This window comes from Macaca fascicularis, chromosome 1 (genome assembly GCF_037993035.2).
Source record: "Macaca fascicularis isolate 582-1 chromosome 1, T2T-MFA8v1.1".
NCBI lineage: Eukaryota > Metazoa > Chordata > Mammalia > Primates > Cercopithecidae > Macaca > Macaca fascicularis.
In genome coordinates this window covers 158,991,065-159,005,543 of record NC_088375.1, presented here as the reverse complement: position 1 = coordinate 159,005,543, position 14,479 = coordinate 158,991,065, and the positions used below count along the sequence as shown (strand labels likewise).

The following is a 14,479-nucleotide window of genomic DNA, read 5'->3' as shown; positions in this document are numbered from 1 at the left end:
TGAATAATCATGTTGCAAATTTTCTGAATTTTTCTGCTCTGCTTCCCTTTTAAGTATAAGTTTCAATTCCAAACCATAAATTTGTGAATATATAAAACTGAATGCTATTAAGAGCACCTTTGCTCCAGTTCCCAAGAAGTTCCTCATCTTCATCTGAGGCCACCTCAGCCTGGACTTCATGGTCCATGTCACTATCAGCATTTTGGTTAAAGACATTCAACAAGTCTCTAGGAAGTTTGAAACTTTCCCACATCTTCCTGTCTTCTGAGTCCTTCAAGTCTCTGGGAAGTTCCAAACTTTCCGATACTTTTGTGTCTTCTTCTGAGCCCTTCAAGCTGTTCCGACATCTGTCTGTTACCCAGTTCCAAAGTTGTTTCCACATTTTTGGGTATCCTTATAGCAGCACTCCACTCTTCTGCAATACCAATTTACTCTATCAGTCCATTCTCACACAGCTAATAAAAACATACCTGAGACTGGGTACTTTACAAAGGAAAGAGGTTTAATTGACTCACAGTTCCACATGGCTGGGTAAGTCTCACCACGACGTACAATCATGGTGGAAGGGGAAGCAAACATGTTCTTTCCACATGGTAGCAGGAGAGGGAAGTGCTGAGTGAAGGCGGGGAGAAAGTCCCTTAAGAAACCATCAGATCTTATGAGAACCCACTCACTATCATGAAAACAGCATGAGGGTAACCACCCCCATAATTCAATTACCTCCCACCAGGTCCCTCCCATGACACGTGGGGATTATGGGAACTACTGTTCAAGGTGAGATTTGGGTGGGGACACAGCCAAACCATATCAGAGGTGAACAAAATAATGCTTTTTGTAGCCACTTGCACACGTATGTGTATATGAAGAATATTTCAGACGGTGAGCAATGTCACAAAGAATAATAAAACAAGCAGAGAAGATGGAATATTAGGAGTAAGTGGGGAATGCTGAAAAATAAATATAGTCATGGAAGCCCTCTTTAATAATATGAGATTTTCACAGAGACCTAGATGAAGTAAGAGAATGAAACATTTCAGCATCTGGAAGTAGAGCCTGTTAGCAAAGGTCAGTAAGTACAGAAGCCCTGAAGCAGGAGTGTATTTGGCCTTTTGAGAAACAGCAAGGAGGCCATAAATGATGGGAAGAAGCATAAGGAATGAGGTCAAAGAGGTAAGAAGAAGTCAGATATTGCAGGATCACAGAGATTATTGAAGGGACTTTGGTTTTGCTTTTAGTGAGGTGAGAAGTAATTCAAGAGTTTTCAGCAGAAGAGTGAAATGTATTATTTGCATAACTCTAGTGAAGTAGGAACTCAGGAAGTTGGAAGCTCTTACAACACATCCCTACAAGGGAAGAGAAGATAATTGCTAGGAGCAGGGATTCCTGTGGATAGCTACCATGTGGACAGATTCAGGATATATTTGGATAGTACAGTCAACAGGATTTGCTGAACGTGGATGTATTTGGACAATAGAGTAAACTGGATTTACTGATGTATGGATGGAGATATGAGAGGAAGGGAAGGGTCAAGGATGATTCTAAGGTTGTTTAACCTGAACAATGTGGTAAATACTAATGCTTTTTGACACAGGAATAATACAGAGTGGTCGCAGAAGAATAGAGAATTCCAGGCAGGAATTTTACATAACTAGCAAAAGGAAACTTTTGAAAGAGCTACATAAGCTAGGGACTGTAAAACAGGATGTGTGCCAACCTAAGACTGACTGGACCCAGACTGGGTCCAATCTGGTGCTAAATTTGACCTAGGTTTCACCTAGGACCTCATTATACACTCATTAATATACTAAATCACACACCCACCAGCACCATGACAGTTCCAGGAATACCCATATCTCCTATAAAAGTGAGTGGCTCCATAGTGCTGAAAAATCTTCAACTTTTTTCCAGCAATCTTTTTTTTTTTTTTTTTCATACAGAGTCTCACTCTGTAACCCAGGCTGGAGTGCAGTGGCACCATCTCCACTCACTTCAACCTCCACCTCCTGGGTTCAAGCAATTCTCCTGCCTCAGCCTCCCAAGTACCTGGGATTACAGGTGCCCGCCACCACACCTGGCTAATTTTTGTATTTTTAGTAGAGGCGGGGTTTCACCTCTACTAAAGTGGTGAAACTTTAGTTGGCCAGGCTAGATTCAAACTCCTGACCTCAGGTGATCCGCCCACCTCAGCCTCCCAAAGTGCTGGGATTACAGGCATGAGCCACCACACCCAGCCTTTTCGAGAAATCTTTATGAATATTTCACCACTTAGATAAAGAAACCCATAACGGTAGAAGCCTCAAATCTCACTGGATGTGAATCTCTCTCCAGGACACTCTCACTTCCCTTTCTTGTGTACTTTTTGCTTTGGAATAAATCTCTGTACTTCACTATTTTCCAAGTCTTCCTTGAATTCCTTCTTGCAGTCATGTCAAGATCCTGCACACCAGCAGGAGTCGAGGTCCTATGGGCATTTGGGGACCTCCCCTAGCCTGTTAGTATCACCTTTATGGTCATCCAGCCAAGAGCCTTGTTGCCCCCATTTTAGGACCAGCAGCAGTTGTTAAGTCTCACTTTGACCTTAGTCAAAGTCTTCTCATTCCCTGAAGTTATTGCTAATTTCTTCCTTGTTCCTCAGAGCTGACTACAGCTTGAATCCCCTCAGTCATAGTGCCTCTGCTCTTTCTGGTTGGAGAGCAAACCTTGTTTGCCCTGATGAGTGACAAGTGGAGGTGGAAAGGTTTCAACCTACACCAAGTAGTTCTGAGATGCCACAGTCTTTCCTGACAGGAGGCTAATGAAGGTGGTAGGGTAAAGTCTCGTACTGTGCAATGCTTGGCTAGCCTCCTAGGAGCACTATAACTTTTCCCAAGAAGAGTCTTCCATTTTCCCAAGGAACCAGTTGTGGCAAGACACTGACCCCAGTTGGGAACTATTTTCTCTTTCCCAGCTTTCTTTAAACCTTGCTTTCGCAATTTTTCTCTTCTGTGCTCTGTGCTCCTTCTTCATACTTCACTCAAAAGCTCAGTAAACTTTTTGGACACAGCAAGATAGGTCTCTTATATATTGCCCACTGGAATGCCAAATCCAGGCCTTTGGTTCTTAAGAGGTCCTTTCGAGGTCCTTGTTTATTGGCCATGCTGAATCATCTCTATTCCCAAGTTTTACTTGATAATAAGTGTTCAGATAGATATTGCATGCTCACTGCTTTCTAATTAGGCCTGCAACTCATCCTTCTTGACTTCAAAAGCTCTCCTATTTTCAAAGCCTCGGGGGCTGTGAACACCTGAGCAATGCTAGGGCTCTGGGGAAACACCTGGATTTCAAGGCAGCCAGCAAAGGAAACAGGGACATTTGTCTCCCTGGAATGGCCATGGAGCTGGCAAACTGTAAGGGCCATACTCATGCACTCAGCATTTTGTAAAGGCCAGAACTGGTCTCTCTGTGAGGGAACCATACTGTTATTTCCTCCCCTCTTCCACTCTTTTTATGTCATATGAAGGGCAGGTCAAGGTATGGGTAACTCTCTTTTAGAAAATGTGGTGTAATGGCCAGAGAACAGGATCCTAAATTTTAATACGTCTTGCAATTAGACCTCTTTTGTAAATGCCAGGAGAAAAAGACTGAAATATCATATGTATAGTCCTTCATGGCTTTTTATCAGAACCTTGTCCTTCATGGGAATTGCCACCTTTGTGGCACCTTTGCTCATACTCCTTTGGGGGAATCAAATGGGAACCAGATATCCTAGATAGTTATCCTTTTGGGATATCCTTTTGGGAAATGAACCACCCCAGAGCCTTTCTCAGCCCTCTAACCCAGACCCAGCTCTGGTACTCTCAACACCTCCCTCTCAACCCAACTCCACCTTCGACTCCTCTGTCTTCTGCTAATTCCACCATCTCCAGCCCCCAGACTCCCACTAGCCTACCTCCTTACCAACCTATACACCCTTCCATACCAAAGGAACATAGTCCTACCAGGGTCACCTACAGTGGTACTTCCTACCTTCGTGACCATTCTAAGTTATGCCCACTTAGGGAGGTGACCAACAGGGATGCTGGGACCATTTGGGTGCATGCACAATTTTCAATGTCTCAATGTCTGATCTAGCACAATGTAGGCAAAGGTTGGGCCAATTTTCAGAGGATTCAACTAAATTAACGGAGGAATCTCAGGCTCTCTCACTCTCATTTGAGTTAACTTGGAGAGATATTCATATTACCTTGTCCATGTGTCACACCCCTCAAGGAAAAGCAGCATATTAGGGTGAAGACTCAGGCTTATGCTGATAACTTGTTGTATGGGGAATCAGCAGTACATTGTAGGGACCACATCTGTGCCTAATAATGACCCTAATTGGAACTACCAACAGGGCCAGACTGGTCTAAGAAAAAGAAATCATATGGTGACTTGTTTAGTGGAGAGAATTAAAAAAAAAAAAAAAAAAGTACCACTAAACCTGTGAACTATGACAAAATAAAGGAAACAAGGAAAGGATGAAAACCCAGCTTTGTTCTAGAGGTGCCTTGTGGAGGTCCTGAGAAAGTATACTAATATTTACCCAAGTACTGATGCTGGCCAAATTTTACTAGCAACATACTTTATTAGCCAGTCAGCACCTGATATCAGGAGAAAACTGCAGAAATTGGCTTTGGGATTCCTAACGCATATTAATCAAGTACCTGATGTGGCCTTCAGGGTATTCAATAATAGCACAGGGCTGAAGAGGATGAAAGGACCTAGTGGTAACAGACAGTGGGATAGATAGCAGGCCCAAATGATAGCAGCTGCTGTAAGTGGTACCCTGCAACCTCAGGGTCACCCAGGGGGGCACTTCACCCATGGACCAAACGGGCCTAACAGCAAACCTGCCGGCAAGGATTGCTGTTTCAAGCATGGGAAACCGAGACATTGGAGCAAGAACTGTTCCAGCCAGGGGAGCCCTACCCAGACCCTGTCCTCACTGCAAGTAGGAAGATCATTGGAAAAGGGATTGCCCTAAGCTCCTAAGGGAGAGGAGAACGCCCAATGCCAAATGACCATAACTGAGGACTGACAGGGCTCAGGGTTCCTGGCAGCTCCCATGAAAGGCCTGGTCATCACAATTGAGGAGCTCTGGGTGACTCTTGATGTGGCAAGTATAAATATTAATTTACTGGCCAGGCAGTGGCTCATGTCTATAATCCCAGCACTTTGGGAGGCTGAGGTGGGCAGATCAGGTGAGGTCAGGAGTTCGAGACCAACCTGGCCAACACAGTGAAACCCCATCTCTACTAAAAATACAAAAATTAGCTGGGCATGTGGTGCACACTTATAATCCCAGCTACTTGGGAGGCTGAGGCAGGAGAATCACTTGAACCCAGGAGGCAGAGGTTGCAGTGAACTGAGATTGTGTCACTGCACTCCAGCCTGGGTGACAAGGCAAGACTCCATCTATAAATAATAATAATATATTTCTTAATTGACATGGGGGCCAGTTGCTCTGTCCTAAATGGCCACTGTAGGCTTCTATCCTCCAGAAGCTCCACTGTGTACTTTACCCTTGAACTGCAGGATAGAAAACTGTATGGTAACTCATGAGTTTCTAGTTATGTGAGAATGTCCTACTCCTATATTGAGATGGGACTTCCTAGCCATCCTTGAAGCCACTTTACATTTATCAGGCCCTGAGGAGCCATTCTTACTGGCAATGCCTGGTTTTTCTAAGCCAGCCTAAAAAAAAAAAACTGATTTCTCACAAAATAAGATCTCAAGTAGACCCACAAGTATGTGTCTACTCACATGGTCAGGGAAATAACAAAAGGCTTTATCTTCTAGCTGAACATGGACAAATATGCACAGTAGAACCCCATGGCAAAGCAACTCATGCTCAGTTAGTGATCATCTCATTAAAAGACAAAAATAATTTCCCATACAAGTGTCAATATCCCCTCAAACCAGAAGCCAAGCAAGGACTCCAATCTCTAATTGAGAAGTTTATAAAACATGGCCTCGTGGTTCTATGTCAGTCTCCTTGTAATACTCCTGTCTTCTCTGTTCAAAAATTAAATGAAGAATTTCATCTAGTTCAAGACTTATGAGCCATTAATGAGGCTGTAATTCCCTCACATCCTATGGTGCTAACCCTTATACCATACCTATCCAAATACTGAGAGACAACAATTGGTTTACTGTATTAGATCTTAAGAATGTTTTCTTTTGTATTCCTTTGCACCCTGACTCTCAGTATTTGCTTTTGAGGACTAATCCTGAAACTAGTATTACTCAGAAGTATACCTGGTGGTACTGCCTCAGAGCTTTAGGAATAGGCCTTACTAGTTTGAAAATGACTTGGCATGAGTATTAAGGAACCTGGAGCTAGAAAATGGAGCCATATTCCAATATGGGGATGACATCCTCGCATGAAGTCCCACTAAAGACGACTCAGATAAGAATCCCATTCAAGTCCTAAATTTCCTGGGAGAAAGAGGGTATCGGGTTTCTCCCTCCAAGGCCCAGATTTCCAAACTGGAAGTAAAATATCTGGGGCATATCCCAAGCCTAGGAAATCAGATCTTGTCTGTTGAGTGAAAGGAGGCTGTCTTAAAGGGGTGACCTCCACAAATGAAGAAGCAACTCAGAACTTTTCTAGGCATGGCAGGATTATGCAGGATTTGGAACCCCCAGTATATGAGGCCCTAACAATGCCAGACCATGAACCACTCAAATGGTCAGGGAAATAACAAGAAGCTTTATCTTGTAGCTGAAGAAAGAGGGGTTTGCACAGAAATAAACCGTACCTGATGTTCTTATATTAATAATTCAGGATTAATTGAACTGCAAGTTTGAAAGATTTACCAACAGGCTACCTGGCTACATCATTTCAATAACCCCACCACTCAAACCATCTGAGACTCTGTCAAAGAATACCTACCAAGTGTGATCTGGTTCCTACATTTCCTGGGACCTTTAATAGCTACCTTATTACTACTAATCTATGGTCCTTGCTTGTTTAGCCTCTTTGTAAAGTTCGTGTCTTCTAGGTTGTAACAGTTCCATGTCGAAATATTGGTCATGCAAGGATTCCAACCAATTCCTGCCTCAGATTCAGACTCTCCTGATGACTCACCCCTGGAATCCTAAGACTAGGCAGCTGGAGACTCCCATTCCCTTTCCAGGCAGGGCCAACACCCCTAATCATCAGGAAGTAGATATAGAAGACTAACCTCCTCCTTCATCAACACTTAAGAATAAGGAATGGTGTTTTACTCCGTTCTCATACTGCTACAAAGATACTACTGGAGACTGGGTAATTTATAAAGAAAGGACGTTTAACTGACTCACAGTTCTGCATGACTGGTGAGGCCTCAGGAAACTTACAATCACGGCAGAAGGTGAAGGCGAAGCAAGGCATGTCTTACATGGTGGTAGGCAAGAGAGACAGAGGCAGGGAACTGTCAAATACTTGTAAAACCATCAGATCTCATGAGAACTCCCCTCACTATCACAAGAACAGCATGAGAGAAACTGCCCCCATGATCCACCAGGTCTCTCCTTTAACATACGGAGATTATAATTTGAGATGAGACTTGGGTGGGGACACAGTGCCAAACCATATCAGATGGAAATCTCTGTGAGGGGAAAATGAGACAAGAATAATACAAGGTGGCTGCAGAACAACAGAATAATCCAAGCAGGAGTTTCACATGACTAGCGAAAGGAAGCTGTCAAAGTAGCTGCATATGCTAGGCGTTAAGACCCTGAAAAACCATAGTGTTGGCCAAGCTGGGTAAGACTGACTGGACTCAACATAGTGCTAGATTTGATCTAGGTTTCACCTAGGACCTCATTATACACTCATTAACATACTAAATCACACACCCACCAGGGCCATGACACTTTCAGGAATACCCATATCTGGTGTAAAAATGTGTGGCACCATAGTGCTGAGAAATCTTCACTTTTTTGCAGGAATTTTCATGAATATTCCACCCATTGGTTAAAGAAACCCATAGGCCAGTTGCAGTGGCTCATGCCGTTAACCCCAGCACTTTGGGAGGCTGCAGCAGGCAGATCACTTGAGATCAGGAGTTTAAGACCAGTGTGGGCAACATGGTGAAACCTTGTCTCTAATTTTTTAAAAAAAAAGAAGAAAAGAAAGCAAACAACAAAAATGAAACCCATAAAGGTAGAGGCCCCAAACCCTGTCGGGTGCGACTTTCTTGAATACACATGCACCCCCTTTTCTTGAGTGTGTACTTTTCGCTTCCAGTAAATCTCCATTCTTTCACTATTTTCCAACTTGTTCTTGAATTCCTTCTTGCGACAGTGTCAAGAGCCTGAACACCAGCCAGGGTCAAAGTCCCACCAGCATTTGGGACGTCCCCTAGCCTGAGAGGAAAATTCAGAATTTAGTTTCGTATTTGTTAAATTTGACAGGTCTTTTAGACATCTAAAGGAAAATGATAGCAATGAGATGTTTTAGTCTAAAGCTCAGAGGAGGGGTCAAGGCTAGTAATATAAATTCTGAAGTTGTTAGCATAAAAATGGTGTTTAATACCACTGTACTAGATAAAATCATCTAGAAAATGAATATAGAGCAAAGACAAGCTACAGAGTGAAATCAGTTTCCCTGGAAGCAGAGCTTGAGACAAGGACTAGAGGCACTTGATTTACTGAGAAGTCTCTCCTCAAGAAAAACTTGTAAAGCCATGAGGGAAACAAAATGAAAAAGGGGGAAATCTGAGTAACAATATGGTCTCAGATAAAATATGGCCTTCTTCTAATCCTTGGTTGGAGCATGGTTGGCTTAGAGCCTCTGAGAGCTAAGTTGACCCACCCTGAAGCAAGGAAGCTGGGCATTCATACTCTTGAATCAGTCATTGGCTACAGTGGGAAGGAGTGGGGAATACACTTCCAGTCATTTCCTGGGAGGCGGCTCCTATTAGATAAGAACAATTCTCCAAAGGTCACAGGGATAAGCCTATAACTAGGGTACTTATGGCAACTGGGAGATGAGTAAACCATCTGATTCAAGAGATCTGGTTAGAGCATCAATGTTGGACAAAGTCAAAAATTTGTAATTCTGCATGATGAGGAAGAATCAGCAAAGGTAAAGGCAGTGAGAGGAAGAGGGAGTAATGCCCCAGAAACCATGTGGAAAAAGTATTTCAAGGAAAAGATGCAAATAAAACATCAATCTAGGAATAAATTTAATAAAAAATGTGAAAGTCTTTTTACATTGCACACTATAAAACATTATTGAATGAAATTAATGAAGACCTAAATAAATGAATGAACTTACCATGCTCATAGTTCAGAAACTTAATTTTGTAAAGATTTCAATTTTCCTCAAATTGATCTATGAATTCAATGCAATCTCAATCAAAATCCCAGCAGGAGTGTGTGTGTAAATTGACAAACTTATTCTAAAATATATGGAACCACAAAGGGCTAAAAATAATAAAGAACATTTTGAAGGATTTACACAACCAGATAACATGATGTATTCTAAACTGTAGTAATTAAGAAAGTGTGGTATTGACCCATGGATAAGCAAACGGACCAACAAACAAAATATAGAATACAGAAACAGACCCACCCATATAGGGTATATGATTTATGATAATAGCAACTTTGCAATGCTCTTGTAAAAGCATGGTGTTTTCAATAAATGATGCTGGGCCAACTGGATATGCAAATTGGAAAAAACCATGACTCCTATCCATACACAAAAATTATTTCTAGATGGATTGCATATCTAAATGTGAAAGGTAAAAGTATAAATGTTTTCAAAGAAAGGAGAATATTTATGCTTTTTGGGTAGACCAAATAGCTCAATAGGATTCAAATAGTTCTTAACATAAAAAAAAAAAAAATTGGTAAGTTGGACTCTGTTAAAATTAAGAACTTCTGTTTACTAAGTGACATCATTAAGACAACAAAAAAGCAAGCCACAGAGTAGGAGAAGTTGTTTTCATTGTATATATCTAACAAAAAAAAGAAAGTTTCAAGAGTATGTAAAGAGTTCCTGCAAGTCAGTAACGAAATGACAGGCAATTCAATAGATATGACAAAAGATTCAAAAAGACCCCTCACAAAACAAGACATCCAAATGGCCAATTGACATATAATAAGGAGTTTGACTTCATTATTCCTCAGGAAAATGCAACTGAAAACCACAAGGCAATCACTATATACCCACCAAAAGACATGCACAAGGATATTCACATCAGAACTACCCTTAATAGCTAAAAATTGGAAATAGCCCATCAACGGTACAATGGATAGACTGCAGTGTATGTGTGCAATGGAATTCTATACAGTTATGAGAATGAATGAACTACAACTATGCATAAAAACCTCATGAATATCACAAACATATTGTTGAATAAAAGCACAAACACAGATGGGAATACACTGACTTATATTTATATAAAAATCAGAAACAGGGCTGGGCATGGTGGCTCATACCTGTAGTCCCAGCACTTTGGGAGGCCAAGGCAGTGGATCACTTGAAATCCAGGAGTTTGAGACCAGCCTGGGCAACATGGCAAAATCCCATCCCTAGAAAGAAAATACAAAAATTAGCCAGGTGTGATGGCACATGTCTGTAGTACACACCATTCTGGAGGCTGAGGCAGGAGAATCATTTGAGTTTGGGAAATCGAGGCTGCAGTGAGCTGTGATTGCACCACAGCACTCCAGCTCAGGCAACAGAGCAAGACCCACTCATAACTAAATTAATTAATTTAATTAAATAACACTCAAAAACAGGCCAAACCAATCAGTAATGTTAAAAGTCAAGATAGTATTTACTCTTGGATTGGGGTAGTGACTGAAAGGGGACATGAAAGAACTTCTGGAGTTGGAAATAATTCTATTCCTTGACCTGTAGTCTGATCACAGGGACGTGGTCATTGGTAGAATTTCATCAGCGAAGGCACATTTCCAAAGCTTGGAGGAGAGGCTGACCGGATGTCGTTCCCTTACACTGACGCAAAGCCTAGTGCAGTTGTGGGAGAGGTATCTGCAGAAGCAGTGCCGCCACCAGGGGCTGGGGCTGTCCTGTCTGACTTCGCATCCGAGCCAAGCCCACTCGAGCCGCAACCATGTCTGGGAATGGGATGGTTTTTTATCCAACTATGAGTAAGAAGAAAAAGAAGAAGAAGAAGCCTTTTATGTTAGATGAGGAAGGGGATACTCAAACAGAGGAAATTCAGCCTTCAGAAAAAAAAGAAGTGGAGCCAGAGGCAACCAAGGACAAGGATCTGGAAGCTGATGAAGAGGACAGCAGGAAAAAAGACGCTTCTGATGATCTAGATGACTTGAACTTCTTTAATCAAAAGAAAAAGAAGAAAAAAACTTTGATATTGATGAAGATGAAGAATGTGTAAAGGATCTTAAGATTGAAAATAATGTTCAAGAACCAGCTGAAGCAGAGGATGACCTTGACATTATGCTTGGCAATAAAAAGAAGAAAAAGAATGTCAAGTTCCCAGATGAGGATGAAATACTAGAGAAAGATGAAGCTCTAGAAGATGAAGACAGCAAAAAAGATGATGGTATCTCATTCAGTATCTCATTCAGTAATCAGATAGGCCCTGCTTAGGCAGGCTCAGAAAGAGACTACACATATGAGGAGCTGCTGAATCGAGTGCTCAACATCACAAGGGAAAAGTATCAAGACATGGTTGCTGGGGAGAAAAGGAAATTTGTCATGAAACCACCATAGGTTGTCTGAGTCGGAACCAAGAAAACTTCTTTTGTCAACTTTACAGATATCTGTAAACTATTACATCGTCAGCCCAAACATCTCCTTGCAATTTTGTTGGCTGAATTGGGTACAAGTGGTTCCATAGATGGTAATAACCAACTTGTAATCAAAGGAAGATTCCAACAGAAACAGATAGAAAATGTCTTGAGAAGATATATCAAGGAATGTGTCACTTGTCACACATGCTGATCACAAAATGCCATAGAAGGACACACGATACTATTTCCCACAGTGTGAAACTTGTCATTTTAAATGTTCTGTTGCCAGTATCAAAACCGGCTTCTAGGCTGTCGCGGGTAGCGAGCACAGTTCCGTGTCAAAGCTAACTAATTTGCTAATCACTGATTTTGCAAAGCATGTTGTGGAGTTGTGCCCCAACAGGTTTGCCATCAGAGTGGATACACTTAATCTTGTTGTATTAAAAACAAGATAAGGCTGGGTGTGGTGGCTCACACCTGTAATCCCAGCACTTTGGGAGGCGGGCAGATGACCTGAGGTCAGGAGTTCAAGACCAGCCTGGCCAGTATGGTGAAACCCCATTTCTACTAAAAATACAAAAAAAATTAGTTGAACATGGTGGCACACATCTATAATCCCAGCTCTTCGGGAGGCTGAGGCAGGAGAACTGCTTGAACCTGGGAGGCAGAGGTTGCAGTGAGCCGGGACCGCGCCATTGCGCTCCAGTCTGGGCAACAAGAACAAAGCTCCATCTCAAAAAAAAAAAAAACACAAGTTAAAAAAGCTGGCAGGTTCTTTGGTGAGTGGTTGCTTGGTCTGAAATTCTTGCAAGACGCTGATGCACACGTTGTTGACATATTCATTGCCTCCTTTAACAACTGTCAGAGGAACATGATATGAGGTAAGGAGGTGCTTTTTTAAAATCGTTCATAGACTTCTGTAAAATGCAAGATAAATTAAAGTTATTATAACAGTGATTCTTTCAAAAAAAATTCCATCAAGCTGAATACCTACGCCAAGTACACTGTTTCTTCATGCATGTTGTGTTAAATCAAAGTTTACATTTTAAAAAATTGCTGAGAAGTTTTAAAAGGAGAGTAATGAGAAATAAGTATTAAATTTGTCAATATGGAAGTAATTGTTGGCCTTGGGAGAGGAGTTTCAGTGGAACAGTGGTAAGGAAAAGCTTTACTGGAATGAATTCAAGAGAGAGTAATAGGAGAGAATGTGAAGATAGCAACTATTAAAAATTCAGTTTTGCTTTAAAAAAGAGCAAAGAAATAGGATGTTAGCTGGAAAGGAATGTGAATTCAAAGGAGAGTTTTAACATAGAAGTTGTTAAGACAAAATTGTATTCTAATGGAAAAGGCTAGCTAAATCATTTATGGGGCTCACAAAAAGAAAATGCAGGACCCCTTGTTCGAAGAACGGAAAGCTTTTTCCTTTCTTCTACGGTCTTTTTCGCCCTAAATGTCATGGCATTTTTTATTTTTTTATTACTTCATGTTTCTGTATTTGTTTTCCATTGCTGCTATAAAAAATTACTGCAAACTTAGTGTTTAAAACATCAAACCAAATTTTTCTTCCAGTTTTGTAGAAGTTCAACACAGGTCTCACTAGGCTAAGACAAGGTTTGGCAGGGCTACATGTGATTTTGGAGGCACTAGGAGGGAATCCACTTCCTTGCCTTTTTCTAGCTTCTGGAAGCTGCCTACAATCCTTGTGTTATAGTCCTCTCCCTTCATCTTCAAAGCTAGAAATGGTGGCTTGAATCCTTTTCACATTGCATCTCTCTGACCCTCTCTTTTGCCCATTCTTCTGCTTTTAATGACTCCTGTAATTTGATCAAGCCCTCCAGGATAATTTAGAATAATCTCCCCATCTCAAGGTTCTCAATCTTAATCACATCTGCAAAGTCCCTTTTGCCATGTAAATGACATATTCACAGATTCCAAGGATTAAAGCATGAATGTCTTCGAAAGCCTGAGGTCTGACTCGGTCAACAGAATAATGGTTCCCCAAAGATGTCCATGATCTAAATCCTTGGAGAGGGAGATGGGACTACAGAAGGATAGTCGAAGAGATGCAACACTGATGGCTGTGAAGTAGCAATAAGGGGGCCATGAGACACTTCAATTTTGTTGACACCTTGATTTTCATCTCATGAGACCTGTACTGAACTTCTGACTTACAGAAGTTTAAGATAAGAAAATTTTGTTTAGGCCACCAAATTTGTGATAATTTGCTATACCAGCAATAGAAAACTACTACGGTCACACTCCTTTGGGTACACTGTCTGCTCCCTGACTTGGCACACACATTGCACATGCCACTCTAACCCTTTAGGAGCCTATACTGAGGCCCACTCTGGAGTTAGAGGGCAGCAGAAGTTGCTGGGCAGGAGAATAGGAAGCCAAGAACCCATCCTGGGGAGGCAGCAAGAGACAGAATCATATGAGAGCCAAGTACACGCTCTGTATTAGTGAGTTCAGGCTATTGTAACAAAATACCATAGATTGAGTGGGTTAAACAACGGATATTTATTCCCCACATTTATTCTTGTCATCCCTAAAGATGGCCATGATCTAAACCCCTGGAGAGGGAGATAGGAGGCTAAGAAATTAAAGATCAAGGTGTGAACCAGTTCGATGCCTGGTGAGGGTCCTTTTCCTGGCTTGCAGATAGCTGCCTTCTTTCATGTCCTCACATGGTAGAGAGAGAAAGATCTGGTCTTCCTTCCTGTCTTTATAAAGACACTAATCTCAT

The 14,479-nt window shown here is 41.6% G+C and overlaps 1 pseudogene; it reads left to right on the top strand.

The window, feature by feature from the left end:
- The first annotated feature begins 10,792 nt into the window (after positions 1 to 10,792).
- Positions 10,793 to 12,085, top strand: LOC102127555 (eukaryotic translation initiation factor 2 subunit 2 pseudogene; annotated as a pseudogene).
- The last annotated feature ends 2,394 nt before the right edge of the window (positions 12,086 to 14,479 follow it).